Here is a 17,819-nt window from a genome sequence, read left to right as displayed (position 1 = left end):
CTTATATCAGAGTGAGTGCTTTCCTTAGCTATTTCCCATTTGGTCTTTGGAAGACCAGGAAAGAGTTGATGGAAAAGTACTGAGGGATGGTCATATTTGAGATAGATTAAATGTGTTCTATATATGCACATTAAATAAAAACTTTATTTTAAAATATAAATATTATGCATGAAGATTATTTTTAAAGAGGTGTGGAACCTCCTCTAGGCCTGCCAAAACTTCAGTCTTGATTTGAGAGAGTCATATGTAATTTAAATATCATTGTAGTTGATTCTAATATATAGTCATGTTTGTGAATTATTGATATTGAGCTCGTTAGAAGCCCCTTTCCATTTCTCCATTCCAAGATCTTGAGTTTCCAGAATTACAAATTACTGTACTTTTCTGTTCACAAGGTTACTATTTATCACTGACTTCTAAGGTAAACCATTTAACATATCAGACCTTCAATTTTCATAATAAGAATTAGATTTAAACATAAGCTAATATAAATCCTATAAAATGTTACCCAATATCCAGTCATACAGTTCTTTGTTATAGGTGTGACAAAATAAAATATTTTGATAATAATCAAAGCCTTTCTTCTCTCCTTTAAAAAATCATCTGAGATCTTTCCCTCATAGAGGAGGGCTAATTATGCTGAGGATAAAGAAGTCAAATAAATTTACAAGTAGATTCTTCTTAAACTCAAAAACAAACAAGAATTTTGAAAGCCTAATACTCCTATAAACACATAATTGAAGGGAACAATTGTAGAGGTTGTGGCATATGTATTCAAATCAGAAGATTGAGAATGGTTTTCTGCCCCTGTCTTGATATATATCCCATGCACTACCATTAGGGAAAGTAAAATAATTGGCAGGATTGATTAAGGCAGTTAAGTTTTGTATTAAATGTCCCAGGACCCAATACTAGGGCTTGGTGTGTGATTAAAAATTCAGATAGGATCAAGGATTAAATAATCCTTAATTTGTTGGAAGTGATGGGTGAATGCCTGTAATCCCAGTTCTTGGAAAATTGGAATAAGAGGATTTCAGTTTCCAGGCCTTTTTATTTTTATTGTGAAACAAGCTATTTAATATTTGAAACAAGTTACTCTCATTGGAACATACTTAGATCCTATTTCAAAGTACAAAATAAAATAGGGCTGGGAGTACAGCTCAGAAGTAAAAAGTCCCTGCATTCAATCTCTAGTACCACAAACACACACACAAAAATCAACCCTTGATTAATTTTTGACAGATAGCACTGCCCCAAAATTGTTAATGATTGTGAAAAAGTGCTTCCCCTTAAGTCCTTTTCATAAAGATAAATTAAACCTTAGAACAAATCTTGCCATGTATATGAACATATATTAATCAAATACTAATTGTCAAACAGATATGAATCAATTAATACAACCTATACTACAGGCTTTGTAAAATACAGTTAGTTATTCGTCACTTTTGGTGAGCCAATTTATTTAGAATATTTTTATTCTTAATATGTATAAATAATGTTATTCAGTTGTGTTATGAATAAAAGATAATCTCAAATTTATAAAAATATATGATGTAATAATAAATCTAGTGTGTGTGTGTGTGTGTGTGTGTGTGTGTGTGTGGTACTGGGGATTAAACTCAGAAGTATTCTATTCTGAGCTAAACCTCCAGCCACATATATGTTTATTTTTCTCATTTTGAAACAGGGTCTCACTAGGTTGATGAGTGTTTCACTACTTGTTTAACCTGTCCTGGAACCAGCAATCCTCTTATGTCAGCCACCAAAATACTGGAATTATAGTCAGGCACCACCATGCCTGCTTAAATCTCTCATTTTTAATATAAGTATATGAAAATACATGTTTGTAGTAAAAATGGGCTTGCCAATGAAACAGTGATTATTAATATTTAGAATTGAGAGGATACAGCAACCACCTGTGAGGAGGATCACAGGTTTGAGTTCATCCTCAACCTTCCAAATACCGGGATTACAAGTATGTCACGACCATGCCTGGCTAGTAATATGTGTTTGCATTGAAATTCTTTTCCAGAACATAGATTCAGTGGATCACAGAATTGAAATAAAATCAGTATCTTTATTACAATACATTAGCAAGACAATAAATATGATTATTTTTGCAACTTATATATTTAGGACAAGTAAAACAAGAAGATGCAAGTATTAATTTATATCAAAATAGAAATATAATTTCTTTTGTTGTTACTGGAAACTGAGTCAAGGGTTTTCTAACTTTGAGCCACACCCCTAGACCATTTTTACTTTTTAATTTTTTGAAACATTGTCTTGGTAAGTTGCTGACTATGGCCTAGAACCTGCAATTCTCCTGTTTTAGCTTCCCAAGTACTGAGATTATAGGTATCTATCACCATGCCTAGCTTAGAGTTTTATTTTCAGTATAATCCTGTCAGCAGTTTCCCACAGTCTTTCCTTTTCCTTTGTCACATGAATCAATTTTCCATTTCACTTAGTCTGAATGGAATTTTCTCTCTACAGTGACTTTTGAGTTAACCTTCACACTTTATTCCTTCACACTACTTTCTAGACATATTAAGACAATGATCATGCAATATTTTTTATCACTCTTTTCTTTATGATATATTTTTTCTGGTAGGCTGATAATGAGTATTTTCAGTGGAAATCTGATAAATCTTCACATTAATGATATCCCTCCAAGTTTCATTTATCTCTAATTTCAATAGTCTCTGATAGAACTATTTGCATGCATATCAAACTATTTTGCCTTATTTTCTTGAGCTGGTCTACTCTCTTTCTGCAAGAAATTCTCTGGTGTATTTTTTGCCAGTTATTCTTGACATTGATGCTTAAATTCATGGCTTTAATCACTTGTGATGTCTGCAAGGTTTAATTTAAACAATGGATGACATTGCCAATATCTACTAGAAATAAAGTACTTATAAGAGGAAAAAGCAGATGATTCCTATCCAGAAGACAGTCATCAATAATCACTTTTTAACAGAGTAAAATTATTATCTATTATAAGTTTATGAAGTTGTAGAAACCTATTATATCACATTATATTTGATATTATAGCTGTTGGGTTCATGGTAGCATTTGAGAATGCAGATGTAACTACAAGGATTTTCACAAAACTAGAATATGTCAATAAATTAATCTGGCCTTTCACATGGCTGGGCATAATGTATGGGACTTTTGAAAAAAAGATAATTCAAAACCAAGCTTTTACCATTTGGCATCTAAACTAAAAGCTAGGGTGAAAATAGAAGTTCTAACACACACAGGTCAAGAAGTCAGGGGATCACATCTGTCCCCACCACTAATTCTGATGGACATCATTAATGCTATCATGTGGTCACTGAAGTAGCAATAGCACATTTATGGAACTTGGCTAGCATTTTAGTTGTCACTTCTGTGGCATTTTTAACATCTTAGGACCTCAAATGTATCATCTGTAAAATGTGTCATAAAATCCTACCTTTCTACAAGACCATTATGAAAAGTACATAAAATAATTATACATTCATTTACTGGAAACTATAACATATTAAAAATATATTCAATTGCCAACTATTCATTCACTCCTCCACACATTCAATATTCTTTGAGGATCTCGCATGTGACTTTTGATTTTTTTGTCTCAGTTCAATGATTTCCCTCCTCCCTCTGTAGTTTTACTTATACTCACCACTCTTCACTCCTCTATCTTGATTATTTGTTTATCATCCTTTGAAAATCTGCTAAACAACACATGGTAGTGCATGCTTGTAATCTCAGTACTTAGGAGACTGAGCAACATAATGAGGACCTATACAACTTAGTGAAATTTTCTTTCAAAATAGAAAAAATAAAAATGCATCTTAAGGTGTAGGGCAGAGATATAATTATCTTTGTATCAATTCTCACTATCACACACACACACACACACACACACACACACACACACAAACACTCAGGTAAGAAACTATATTTGCTTCCCAAATCTAATGCATGTCCTTCTCTGTAGATAGCTAATAATTCTCTATTCAGTTCTATGATGTTCTACCACATGCGTATCTTTAATTTTAGGTTTTATTTAGAATCATTTCTGCCTCTCTCCTGTAATTGGAAGTTATTTGCTCTCAAAGAATGCAATGTCTTATTTTTGTGTTTTTAATTTTGAACAGAGGGTGCTGGTAGATGGGGAATTTAATGGAGGAATGGTAGGAGAAGCTGCTTGTAATCATCAGCTAGATTATTTCAGCTTCAATGCACATATTGCAGAGGTGGTAGGGAAGGTTGAACTTATTCTTTGTACACAGCAGGATTTATACTCTCCAGGCAGTCTAAATAGCTAGTCACATAAGCCACCAGATTCCTCTTTAAAAGGACTTGAGGAATTTATTGGTGATAGTTCTTTTTAAAGGAAGCCTTAATTAAGCAGGTATGTTTAGTCTTAAGTCTGTTATCAAAGGAATCAGTCTAATTTCAGTGTAGGCAGATATGAAGATGCATCTAGAGAGTAACTCTTGATGAATTCATATCTAAGCCTGAAAGCAAAAGTGAGTGTAATTATCGAAGTACTAATTTCACTAAAACCTCTTTGAAAAGAAAAGCAGAATGTAAGGGGTCCTTGCTTGTTGCCAACTTGAACCTAACATAGTGTGTAACACAGAAAGGGAGCAAAATTCTTTCTGATCTCTTTATGGAACAGAGTTTTGACATTTTAGAAGCAGTTGAAAACCAGCATTGACAAACAGAGGAAGTAATGAGAGCTACAATTACATCCATGGTGCCCAGAAAACAGATAAAATGCCTAGTAGAGGATGAAGAAATCATGTAGCAATAGTGCCCACCTCTACTGGAGCCTTGCTTAGGACAGGTGAGGACAAGAAGAATGTAAAATGACCTAGAAGCTTCCTATTGGCTTTCAAACCTCCTCTTATTCTTCTATTTTTCCCAGTAAATGCCATTTGTCATTATAGGTAACACTTTCATAACACAGTTTAGTAATTTATTTTATTCTTCAAGGGTGTTGCCTAAGTTACTATTAGCTTCAATTCCCCCTGTACCAGGAAGACATTCCCAGCATATCTTTGTCTCTGTAATTTCTTTTGATTATGTCCTATTTATTTTAGATAGAACTCAAGTGACACCTTATTGAAGATCCAGGATTGTAGGTGGCCTGTGTTCCATTTTCTAGGCCAGGAGCTAGAAATATGGGATATGGAGCCAGTGCCCAGTTGAAATGGGATCTCTACAATTTATTTACTCTTTGAACAGTTCCTCTCTTTTAACCTTGGGTTCATTTGTGAACTGAAATTGTACCTAGTACATTATGTGTTGACTAGATTAAATTTACTGCTGCAGAAATAAGTTAACACAGTAAGCAACACAGTGAAAATGTTCAATACAAGTTAGCTGTACTTAATATTTACTTATTCACTTCATTTTGTCACCCCACAGTTGCCATACTTGAAAGACTGAAATGCTTGGAAAATAAGGATGGAGTATGTATTTCTTTCATTTTTATAAACCTTTAATTTACTTAGTATGATGCATGGGCCTGGATAGTAATACACATACTATATATGATGGTTATGATATGTGCATGATTAAAAATGAACTTAATAAAATATGGAAATAACAGTGGGATCTTTTATAATTATGCAATGCATGAAGTATCTGTAGACAATAAGCAGGAAGAGAAAATGGTGCCACTAAAGAATAGTTGAAGGAAAACAATTCTAAAATGTGAATTTTGACACTGTACTTTTGTTTTTTTTTAATCTGCCCAGTGTGATTTGTTTCAATTGATTCTGACCAGCCAAGAATTTGGTGTTTCATTCTTATTCATTTTACATTAGCTTTCCACCCTTCAGCCTTCCCATAAACAATCTAAATTTTTAAAAACTAAATAATGACCAGCTGTCTAGGAGGAAAATATATAAGAGATATGAGAAGTATCTATGTGCCTCAAAGAAAGCAGAGTTAAAAATATAAGCAATGTGCCCTTTTAAAAGGATACATAGGAGTATTTATTTATTTAAATGGAACAATAAATACTGGTGTGAACAGTTTCTTAGAGTCCTCCCTGAGTCTCTTTTCTCATTGTTTTTTTTTTCTGATCCTCCTTTGCTTTAATTTTCTCTCTTTACATAATGAGAGAATATTAGTCTTTCAGTTTGGACAAAAATAGGTTTTATAAGTACTATGGGAACATAGCTCAAATAGTTTAAGATACTCTCACCTGTGAAAAGGGATATGAAATACCACTTTTGTATCTTATTTATGGGAATTTATATACTCTTTTTTCAATTCTACCTTCTGTATCAATTATAGATTATATTCCACACAGTTGATATATAAATTTCCATTTTTTATTTTTGTGGTACGGGGGTTCCTGGAAACCCTCTACCTCTGGGCTACATTCCCAGACCTATTCTCTACTTTGCTTATTGGGAAACAGGTCCTTTTAAGCCAGTGTAGCAGGCTTCCAACCTGTGCGATCCTCCTGTCTCCACCTCCCAAGCGTGGGGATTACAAGCATGCACCATCACACCCGGCTAGATTTCCATTTTTAGAGTAGCACAATTCACAATAGCCAAATTATGGAAACAACCTAGGTGTCTATCAACAGATGAATAGATCACAAAGCTGTGACTTTAGTCAGCCACAAAGAAGAACAAAATTATGTCATTTTTAGAAAAATGGATAGAACTTGAGAAAATTATTCTGAGATTATTCAGTCTCAAAAAGCACGAGTGTATGTTTACTCTCAGACCTAAGATAAAGGAATAGAGACTCCATTGGAGCGATGGAGGGGGTTAGGGGAGGGACGATGGGACAAAGAGACATAGAAGAGGTATCAGCTTATTTTTAATTGCAAATAGTACACATTTAAACTGTGCTTGGTGCCCTCCTTTCCTCTGTTTTACCTTCCTCCCCTCCTAACAATGAGTGTCCAAGTTAACCATGCTATATTTATACTTTTACTCATATTCGGATGTAGCTCTTCCATGGATCAACCTCAAACTTCTTCCTCTCCTATCCTTCTATGTTAGCTTTGCTGAGATTTCCCCTCCATTATCTGGAGTCTCTCTGGTATACCCAATGCTTCCTAGTTTGGGCATATTAGATAAAGCATACATCCCTTTCCTTTCTGTGCTTGGCTGATCTCACTTAATATAATGTTCTCCAGATCTTTCCATCTTCTTGTGAGTGGCATGATTTTGTTCTTCTTTATAGCTAAATAGAATTCCATTGTGTGTATTTCCCATAATTTTGCAATCCATTCATCTGTTGATGAAGACCTGGGTTGGTTATATATTTTGGCTATTACAAATTGTGATCCTATGAACATAGATATGCATAGGTTATGCATAGGTTTCCCTTTGGAAAGATACCCAGGAGTGGTAAAGCTGGATCATATGGTGCATACATTCCCAGTTTCCTAAGGAATCTCACCGATCTCCATAGCAGCTAAACTAGTTTGCACTCTCAACATCAGCGTAAAAGAGTTATTCTTTCCCAAAATCCTCACCAACATTTCTTGTTATTTGATTTTTTATGTTTGCCACTCTGATTGGGGTTAAATGGAATCTCAGCATAGTTTTGATTTGCATGTCCTGATGGCCAATGATGTTGAATAACTTTTCATGTGTCTATTGGCCATTTGTATCTCTTCTTTTTTAAAGTGTCAGTTGCCCATTTCTTGATTGGGCTGTTTGTTTTGCTAGTGTAGAGTCTTTTGAGCGCTTTGTATATTCTGGATAATAACCCTTTATCAGAGTGGTGGCTGGTAAAGAATTCCCCCATTCTGTAGACTTCCTCTTTAGGTTCTTGATGGTTTTCCATGATGAGAAGAAACTTTTTTAGTTTGATATCATCCCACTTGCTAATTCTTGCTTTAATTTCCTGAGCTTTGGAGATCTTGTAGAGAAAGTTACTGCCTGTGCCTATATGTTGGAGTGTTGAGCTTATGCTCTCCTCTCATAAGTGCACAGTCTCTGGTGTAATTTCTAAGTCTTTGATCTAACTCAAGTTGATTACTGTTCATGTTTAGAGGTAAGGATTTAGCTCCATCTTTCTACAAATGGATAACCAGTTCTCCTAGCACCATTTGTTGAACAGGCTGTTTTTTCTTCAGTGTATGAGTTTGGTCCCTTTGTCAAAGATTAATTGACTATAGGTGTGTGGGTTTATTTCTGTATCTTTATTCTGTTCCACTGGTCAGTATGCCTGTTATTGTGCCAATACCATGCTGTTTTTACTATTATTGATCTATAATTTATGATTGATTTTTTTAGGTCTATGAAGAATGTAGTTGGTATTTGAATGGAAATTACATTGAATCTATAGATCACTTTTGGCAGAATGGCCATTTTTATGATATTATTTCTTTAATGTTTTATAGTTTCCTTTGTAGAGGACTTTTACATCTTTGGTTAGGTTTATTCCTTGGTATTTTATTGATTTTGAGGTTATAGAGAATGGAATTGTTTTCTTTATTTCTTTCATTTTGAATTCATTGTTGGCATAAAAAAGGAATTGATTTCTTTAGGTTGATTTTGTATCCTGCAACTTTGCTGAATAGGTTTATCAGCTCCCGAAATCTTTTGGTTGACTTCTTTGGATCTTCTAGATAAAAGATCATGCCATCTGCAAATAAGGATAGTTTAAATTCCTCTCTTCCTATATGAATTCCTTTGATTTTATTTCTTGTCTTATTACTGCAGCAAGAGTTTCAAGGACAATATTGAAAAGGAGTGGTGATAGTGGGCATCTTTGTCTTCTTCCTGATTTTAGAGAAAATTCTTGCAGTTTTTCCCCATTCAATATGATGTTGGGTTTGTGTTTATTGTATACTGTGTTAATGATGTTGAAATGTGTTCATTCTATTTCAATTTTCTAAGGTGTTTTTAACAAAAATTGGGTGTTGGAGCCAGGCGTGCTGGCACACACTTGTAATCCCAGCATTCAGGAGCCTGAGACTGGATGATTACAGTTCGCGCACAGCCTCAGCTACTTATTGTGGCCCTCCACAACTTAGTGAGATCCTGTTTCAAAATAAAAGAATAAAAAAAAAAAACAGGGCAGGGGGTGTAGCTTGGAGGTCAAATGCCCCTGGGTTCCATCCCCAGAACCCTCCAAAAATAAAAAATATGGGTGTTGGATTTTGTCAAATGCTTTTTCATCATCTATTAATATGATCATGTGGTTTTTGGTCTCAGTTCTCTTTATGTGGTGAATAACATGTACTGATTTGCATATGTTGAACCAGCCTTGCATTTCTGGGATCAAACCAACTTGGTTGTGCTGTACAATTTTCTTGATATGGTTTTGAATACGTATAGCTAGTATTTTGTTTAGAATTTTTGCATCTGTGTTCGTCAAGGATATTGGTCTGTATTTTTCTTTCTTGATTTATCTTTTTGTGGTTTGGAGATTAATGTGATACTGGCCTCATAGAAAGAATTTGGGGGACTTTCATCCCTTTCAGTTTCCCGATCAATTTGTGAAGGATTGGGATTTGTTTTTAACTGAAGGTTTTTTAGAATTCATCTGGAAACCAATTTGGGCCTGGGGTTTTCTTTGATGGCAGAATTTTTATTGCTGTTTCTATTTCTTTGTTTGCTATTGGACGGTTTAGGCTTGCTATGTCCTCTTGCTTCAGTTTAGGTAGATTATATGTGCTTATAAATTTGTTGATTTCTTCCATGTTTCCCAGTCTATTGGAGTATAAATTTTCAAAATAGTTTCCAATACTCCTTTGTATTTTTCTACTGTCTGTGGAGAAGTCTCCTTTTTCATTTCTGATTTTAAAAATTTGAGTTGATTCTCTCTTTTGGTTAGGTAGGCCAGGATAATATCAATCCTATTAATTTTTTTAAGAACCAGCTTTTTGTTTTATTGATTCTTTGAATTTTTTTTTGTTCTCTATTTTATTTATTTCTGCTCTGATTTTAATAATTTCTTGCCTTCTTCTGGCTTTGGGATTAGACTGTTGTAGTCTTTCTAGGTCCTTGAGTTGTGTCATTTGTTTGTTTACTTGGCGATTTCTGTCCTTTTATGGGCACTCAATGCTATGAACTTTCCTCTTAATACTGCCTTCTAAGTGTCCCATAGATTTTGGTAAGGTGTTTCTCTACTTTCATTTATTTCCAGAAATTTTGTTATTTCTCCCCTAATTTTTTACCTTGAACCATTCATTTTTCAATAGGGTATCATTCAATCTCCATGTATTTAAATAGTATCTTTTGACTTTCCTGTTGTTTTCTTTTTTTTCTCTTTTCTTTAATTTTTAAATTTTTTTATTGTTGCATTGAATTCATACATCTAAATGAGATACAAGACTTGTGTAGACATACATGCACATATCACCCAACTAGCCCGTACCCAATTACCACCCCATTTCCTCCCCATCCCTTTTTCCCATGCTTGGCTTAGTGATTGACTTTCATATGTTTAAGTACATAATGTGCTTTAGCCTGTTGTTGATTTCTACTTTCATTTCAGTATGGTCTGAAAAGATGCAAGGAATTATATTACATCTTTTGAATTTGCTAGTGCCTTCTTTGTGGCCCAGGATCTGATCTATTTTGGAGAAGGCTCCATAGGCTGCTGAGAAAAATGTGTATTCTGTAGTTCCAGGTTGAAATGTTCAGTATATGTCTATTAGGTCCATTTTTTATAGTTTACTTTAGTTCTAAAGAGTCATTACTCTTCTTTTGCCTTGAAGATCAATCAGGTGGTGTAAGAGGTGTGCTGAAGTCTCTCAAAATTATTGTATTTGGGTCTATTTGAGATTTGATGTCCAGGTGAGTTCATTTTACAAATGTAATTGCACCCATATTTGGGGCAAAAACATTTACTATCATATCATCTTGGAGGATTTTTTTTAATAAAAGGAAGTGCCCTCTTCTGAGTTGTTTTAGCTCAAAGTCTATTTTGTTGGATATCAGCATTGCTACTCCTGACAGTTTTTGGTCTCCATTAGCATGGTATAACTTCTTCCATTCTTTCACTTTTAGTCTGTGAATGTCTTTGGCTGTAAGGTGAGTTTCTTGCAAACAGCATATATTTGGATTATGTGTTTTAATCCACATTGCAAATCTATGTCTTTTGATTGGTGAGTTAAGCCCTTTGATGTTCAGAGTTATTGAAATATGATTTTTGTTTTCTGTCGTTTTGTGTTCTGTCTTCTGTTTGGTATTTTGTTATTTCTTCTTTACTGATATGCCCCACTAATCAGCTTCATCTCTTCTTTGTTTCTGAAGTCTGAATCTTTTTTCTTCTTTATGGTTTATTTTTTAAATAATTTTTCTATGACTAGAATTAAGAGATTATTATATTAGCTCCTTCTTATGGTAGAAATAATGTCCACTTTTTTTCTTTTTTTTTGTCTTTTTTTGGAACTGGGGATCGAACCCAGAGCACCACACCTGCAAAGCAGGTGCTTTGCCACTGAGCTACATCCCGGCCCCAGTCCACTTTGAGCAAGTATATTGAATATGTAAAGAAAGATTATTTAGTAAAAGATTTTTCATATTACATATAATATTGAAATAATCAATCAATGTAAGGCAGTTAATTTTTCTATTGGCTTAATATGTCTTTAATATTTTATATATTTGGTAATGCAAATAAAAGTTTTGTAACATTTTATAAATTTTTATGCATTTTAATTTTGGTACAAATATACTTGTTAATAACTCAAAAGTTTAAAATATAAAATTTTAACATATATACATATATTTTAACATATATACATATATTTTTCTTTTCTTTTTTCTTTTGTCATGAATAATTCCAAGTTTTTAGGCAAAACTTATTTCTCCCTCATATGCCTAGAGATATATCATTATGAAGCATTATATTGTGAAAATAAGTATGGCAATTATAATACTCAGTTTGTCTTTTCTCTGCAAGGTATCATTCTTTTAAATGCTATCATTCTTCCAAATATAAACATTATATCACTCCATACTTACAGGAAGTGGCTAGAACATAAGCTACAAATTTCAGATTATAGGAGTCTCTTTGCAGTTTACTTCACAAATAAAATTCATTTTCAATGAGGTGTGTTTCAGTCAGTGTTATTCTCACTGCTGTCATCCAAAACACCTGACCACTACACAACATAGAGAAAATAAAATTTATTTTCTCAAATTTCTGAAGATTTCAGACGTTCAGGTTATGTCAGACTAGGTAAATCTACAGAGCTCAGGGCCATGGTAGTTGGAAGCAGAAAAAAGGAGACCACAAGGGCTCTGCTCTCACATCAGCGAAGCTGGAAGTAAGAGAGAAAGCAAGAGGAGGAGGTACCATATATAATTTCTAAGGCTACAACCCCAGAGTTCCCTCCTCAACAAACAAGCTCTGGCTTCAACATGGCTGCCTACTTCCCATAAGGGCTTGAGAGACATTCTAGAGCCAAATCAATACAAGAAGTTCCAATTACTTTATAAGGCTATTTGGGTTAATTGCCATTTCTATTTTCTGGGAGTAGGAAATTCTATGCCTTTATATTACCAATCTCTACAGGCCACTGGTATTCAAATTATGGCATAAGTTTGCAATTTGAATACCTTTAATGAGGTATTATTAACATACAATAGATTGTGTGTATTTGAATTATACAATTTAAAAGGTTTTAACATATATCCATGAAAAAGGAAAAATCAAATAAAATATCCAATACTTAAAAGGCTAAGACAGGATGATCACAAGTTTGAGGTCAGATTCAACAACTTAGTAAGATCTCTTACCAAAATAAAAAAAAAAGAAATATCTGGGGACATAGGTCAGAGGTAGAATGACCTTGGTTTCAATCTCCTGTATCAAAAAATTTATATAACTTCAAAAGTTTCTTCATGCACCTTTGAAATACTTACTTCATTCCCTCCCCACTCTAGTCATTTTCCCAGGTAATCACTAAGCTTTCAGTCACCTTATATTAGTTTGCAATTGTTAAAATATTACATATATGAAATAACATAGTATATTATATAATATAGTAAACAGTATATAATGTATATATTTATTCTGGTTTTTTTCATTAAACAGTATTGTTTTGAAATTCATCTAGGATGGCATGCAGCATTTATTTAATTTCTAGTATTGGATATATATATATATATATATATATATATATACATATATATATATATATATATATATATATATATTTATTCCTCTACCTGTTGATGGAAGCAGCAATTGTTTAAATTTGCAGACTTTATAAATATAGCTACTATAAACACTCCTGTGCAATATTTATATAGTTATATGCCTTCACTCCTTTTGGGCAAATACCTAGAAAGAAATACCTAGAAAAGAAAATAATTTGCACAAGTATCTGGTGAACTTTGAAATGTGAAACTACTCTTCAAAGTGGTTGTGTCATTTTACACCTCCACAAGTAGTACATTAGAGTTACAGCTCCTCCATATACTCACCAAAATTTGTTATTATCATTTTTTAAAAATCTTTTTGTTGTGGTAATGGGGATGGACCCCAGGGGCATTCTACCTCTGAGCTATAGTGAAACAGGGTCTCACTGAGTTGCAAAGGGTCTCACTAAGTAGCTAACGCTGTCCATGAGCCACAATTCTCCTGTCTCAGCTTCCCAAATTACAAGTGTATGCCACCACGCCCGGCTTGTTATTATCATTTTATAAATAAATATTTTAAGTATTGAATGTGTCATGGTAGTGTTGTGACTTTATTTGAATTTCTAGAATGATTGATAAAGATGAACATCTAATCTTGTGCTTATTTGCTCTCTTCATGCCTTCTTCAGTACAAAGTTGTATTTTTTCTTATTGGATTGTTTGATGTCTCATAAATTACTTTTATTTTTATAATTTTTAGTTATTTTGTTAATTTTTAATTTTTTACTGGTACACTGTAGTTATATAATAGTGAGATTCAAAGTGATACATTTGTATGTACACTCAGCATCTATTGGTGTGCTTTCTTGTGTGCTCTACCTCCTACCTGTCTTCTCTTGGTATGCATGATAATGCGATTGGTAGTTATACATTCATATGCAAACATTTGGTCTGTTTCTTTCCCAAGTCCCATTTTACCCTCCCTTTTTCTCTTCCCCATCCATTTTCACTGGTCTCTTCTCTCATTTTTATGAACCCCTTTCTTCTCCTATTTTCTCTCTAGCTTTCACATACAGGAGAAATATGTCGGTAGTGCATGTGTGTGTGTGTGTGTGTGTGTGTGTATCTTTACTTTCTGTCAAACTGCTCTATCAATTATTGAAAAAAGATATTGAACTCTCTATCATTTTTCACTGTATAATTGTCCTTGAAAGTTTATCGGTTTTAATAAGATGCATGAACATTTAAGATTGTTATGTCATCTTGATAAATTGACCCCTTTATCATTGTGAAAGTATCTTCTTTTTCCCTGATATTTTTTCTGAAATATACTTCAAGTGACATTAATACCAGCACTCAGGCTTTCTTTTGACTAGTATTGTTATCATGTACATTTTTATCTTCTAATCTTTTTCTGGCAATGAAGATTGAACCCAGGGGTATTATTCTACCTCTTTGCTATACCCCCAGCTGTATTTTATTTTCAAATGGGGTCTTAAGTTACTAAGAGCCTTGTTACATTTTTGAGGATAACCTCAAACCTGTTATCCTCCTGTCTCAGCCTCTCAAATACTGAAATGGCAGTTGTGTACATCAATGCCCAGTTTATCTTCTATCTTTTGTTAGAATGGCTGGTCAATTTATACCATTAAATTTGAAATGCATGTTTAGTTGGAAGCCTTTTAATACCAAACTAAAGTTTGTTCTCTTTGGATATTTAGACCAATTTTGAAATAACATATTCAAAGATAGCAAAAATATTGAAAACTGATAAACTTTATGTAGTTTTTCTAAATTGTTATATATTGTGAAATCAGAGTATAATATTCAAACTAGAAAATTGACATTGGTAAAATGAATGCATACATCATTCATCTCATGATATGTTTATATCTGCTAATGAGCACCAAATTTAATACCAGAAATATTTTTTCATGGCAAAATCTCCATGCTACCCATTGATGGTTACATCTCTAGATACTGGCAAACAATATCCTATTTCCTATCTTTATAATTTTGCTTTTGTGAATGTGTCTCTGTGCAAGTGGTGACTGAACCCAGGAGTATTCTAACTCTAGCTACAAACCATCTCTTATTTTTCTATTTGGAAACAGGATCTCCATAAGTTGTTGGGGATCTTGCAAATTTGCTGAGGCTGGGCTTGAACCTGTGATCACCCTATTTCAGCCTCCCATCTACAGATATTATAAGCATTCACCCCTATACTCAGCATATGTAGCTACTTTTTATAGTATTATATCAATAAAATCATGCTGTATGTGACCCTTTGAAAAATAAATTATGGTGAAGATATACAGAAAAAGGGATTCTCATACATTTTAGTAGAAATGTAAATGAATATAACCATTAAGGGGAAATATATTGAAGGTTGTTCAAAATCCTAAAATTACAACTACTAAATGACCTTGAAGTCCTCTATTATTTATCTAAAGGAAAGTAAGTAAGCAACATGGAAAGATGTCTATGTTCACATGTTCATTGCAGTGTTACTGTTAAAAGCCAATATAGCTTAGTACTCTAACAGAGTATATGGTTGTTCCAAGAAGCAATCTTTTCTTCCAGCTCCTGCTCCTCATTCTTTCTAACCAGTGATGAATGTTTTCATGGTAAACAAACAATATTATCTGATAGACTGTTTACCTACCCTTATCTGGAAAGGAGACTAAGTCCAGAACTGGGATATTTTTCATTCAGTATTTTTTTTAAATGCCAACATTTTCTAGTTCTGACAAGCAGGAAACTAAGACACACATCCTCTCCAGCATTTATTATCTTTCGTCATTTTTTGTCATAGCCATTTTTAGTGAAGTGAGTTACAAACTTCCTGAAGTTTTGAATTTTATTTTCCCAATGATTAATAATAATGTCCATTTTCATAACATATTGACCACTCATAACCTTATTTTAAGAAATGCCTATTTAAATCTATTGCTTTTTTATTTTAATATTTTTTATTTTTGCATTGTAATTATGTATCATATTGAATTTCAGAGTGATAGAAACATACATATACACAGCATTGGTGTGTTTCCATTGCTAATTTTTAATTATTCACTTATTTTTTTTTATTTATTGTGGAACTAGGTTTAGAACACAGGGGCATTCTTCCTCTGAGATACACCTCCAGCTCTATTTTTTATTCTATCCTTTGAAAGAAGGTCTTAGGTTGCAGAGGGCCTCACAAATTGCTGAAGCTGGCCACGAACTCATAATTCTTCTGTCACAGCCTCACAAATACTGGGATTACAAATGTGTGCCACCATAATTGGCTTTCAGTGCTTATTTTTAAATAATCATTTTACTCTTATACTCTGCTATTGAGTTGCTTGAATTCCTGTTTTTCAGCTTTTCTGTCAGTTATACTATCTCATACTAGTTACAAGTATTAACTGAGAATGGATTAACAACTAAAATATAATAACAAAACTATAAAATTACCAGAAGAAAACATAGAGAAAATACTTCAGGACATTGAAATAAAAAGGTTTTAAATAAAACTCCGAAATTATAAGAAAGGAAAAAGAGAAAAACGCTACTGCATCGAACTTAAAAGTTTGTATACAACAAAGAAACCTCCTACAGAATGGGAAACATATTTCCAAATTATTTATATAACAAAGCATTAATGACAATGATATATAAGAAGCTTAAACAACAGGGGTGTGAAAACTAAAGTCACTTTCTGTAAATACAAATAAAAACCACACCGACATATCCTGTTAATCCAGCTATTATGGTTCATATAAAAAAACAAAAAACAAAAAAAAATTACTGGCTAGGACATGGAGAGAAAACAATGCTTAAACGCTTACACACACTTGCTAGAAATTTAAATTAGTGCTGAAGTGATGAAAAACAGTATGGAAAGCCCTCAAAAATTAAAAGCAGAACTACCATATCATCCAACAAACATACTCCTGGCTTTATATCCAAAGGCAATGAAGTCACTATGTTTTGATGTTCATTGTAGCAGTATTCAAATAGTTAAGATGTGGAGAGCAGGGCATGGTGGTGCATGCTTGTAATCCCAGCATTTGGGAGTCTGAGACAGGAGGATCATGTTTCGCAGACAGTCTCAGTTACTACTTAATGAGGCCCTTTGCAACTCAGTGAGAACCTGCTTCACAAGAAGAATAAAAATTAGGGCTATGGGTGTAGCTTGGAGATAGAATGCCCCTGGGTTCCATCCCCAATACCACAAAGAAGAGGAAAAAAAAAGATTTGGAAACAATCTAATAGCCCATTGATGAGTCCATATATAAAAATATTATATATAGATATATATAAGATGAAACATACAGCTTTAAAAAGCAGTCCTTTAAAAAATGTATAAACCTGGAATCATGTGCTAAGTAAAAAAAAAATCAGGAAGACAAATATGATCTAAAGTATACATGGAATATGAAAACAGCTGAATATATAGAATCAACAAATGGAATGATAGTCATCCAGGGCTGGAGGGATAGAGAAAATGAGGAGATGTTATTCAAAAGGTACAAACTTGCCGGTGTGGTGGCGCACACTTGTAATCCCCACACTTGGGAAGCGAGACAGGAGGATCACGCAGGTTTGAAGCCAGCCATGCTGGCTTAAGAGACACTGCTTCCAAATTAAAAAAATACATAAAATAAGTCTGTGAGTGTAGCCCAGAGGAAGAAGGGTTCCATCTCCATACCATAAAAAAAGGTACAACCTCTCAGTTATAAAGTGAATAAGTTCTTAAAG

The sequence above is a fragment of the Muscardinus avellanarius genome (assembly GCF_963383645.1).
Source record: "Muscardinus avellanarius genome assembly, chromosome: X".
Classification (NCBI taxonomy): domain Eukaryota; kingdom Metazoa; phylum Chordata; class Mammalia; order Rodentia; family Gliridae; genus Muscardinus; species Muscardinus avellanarius.
This window is presented reverse-complemented; position numbering follows the sequence as displayed.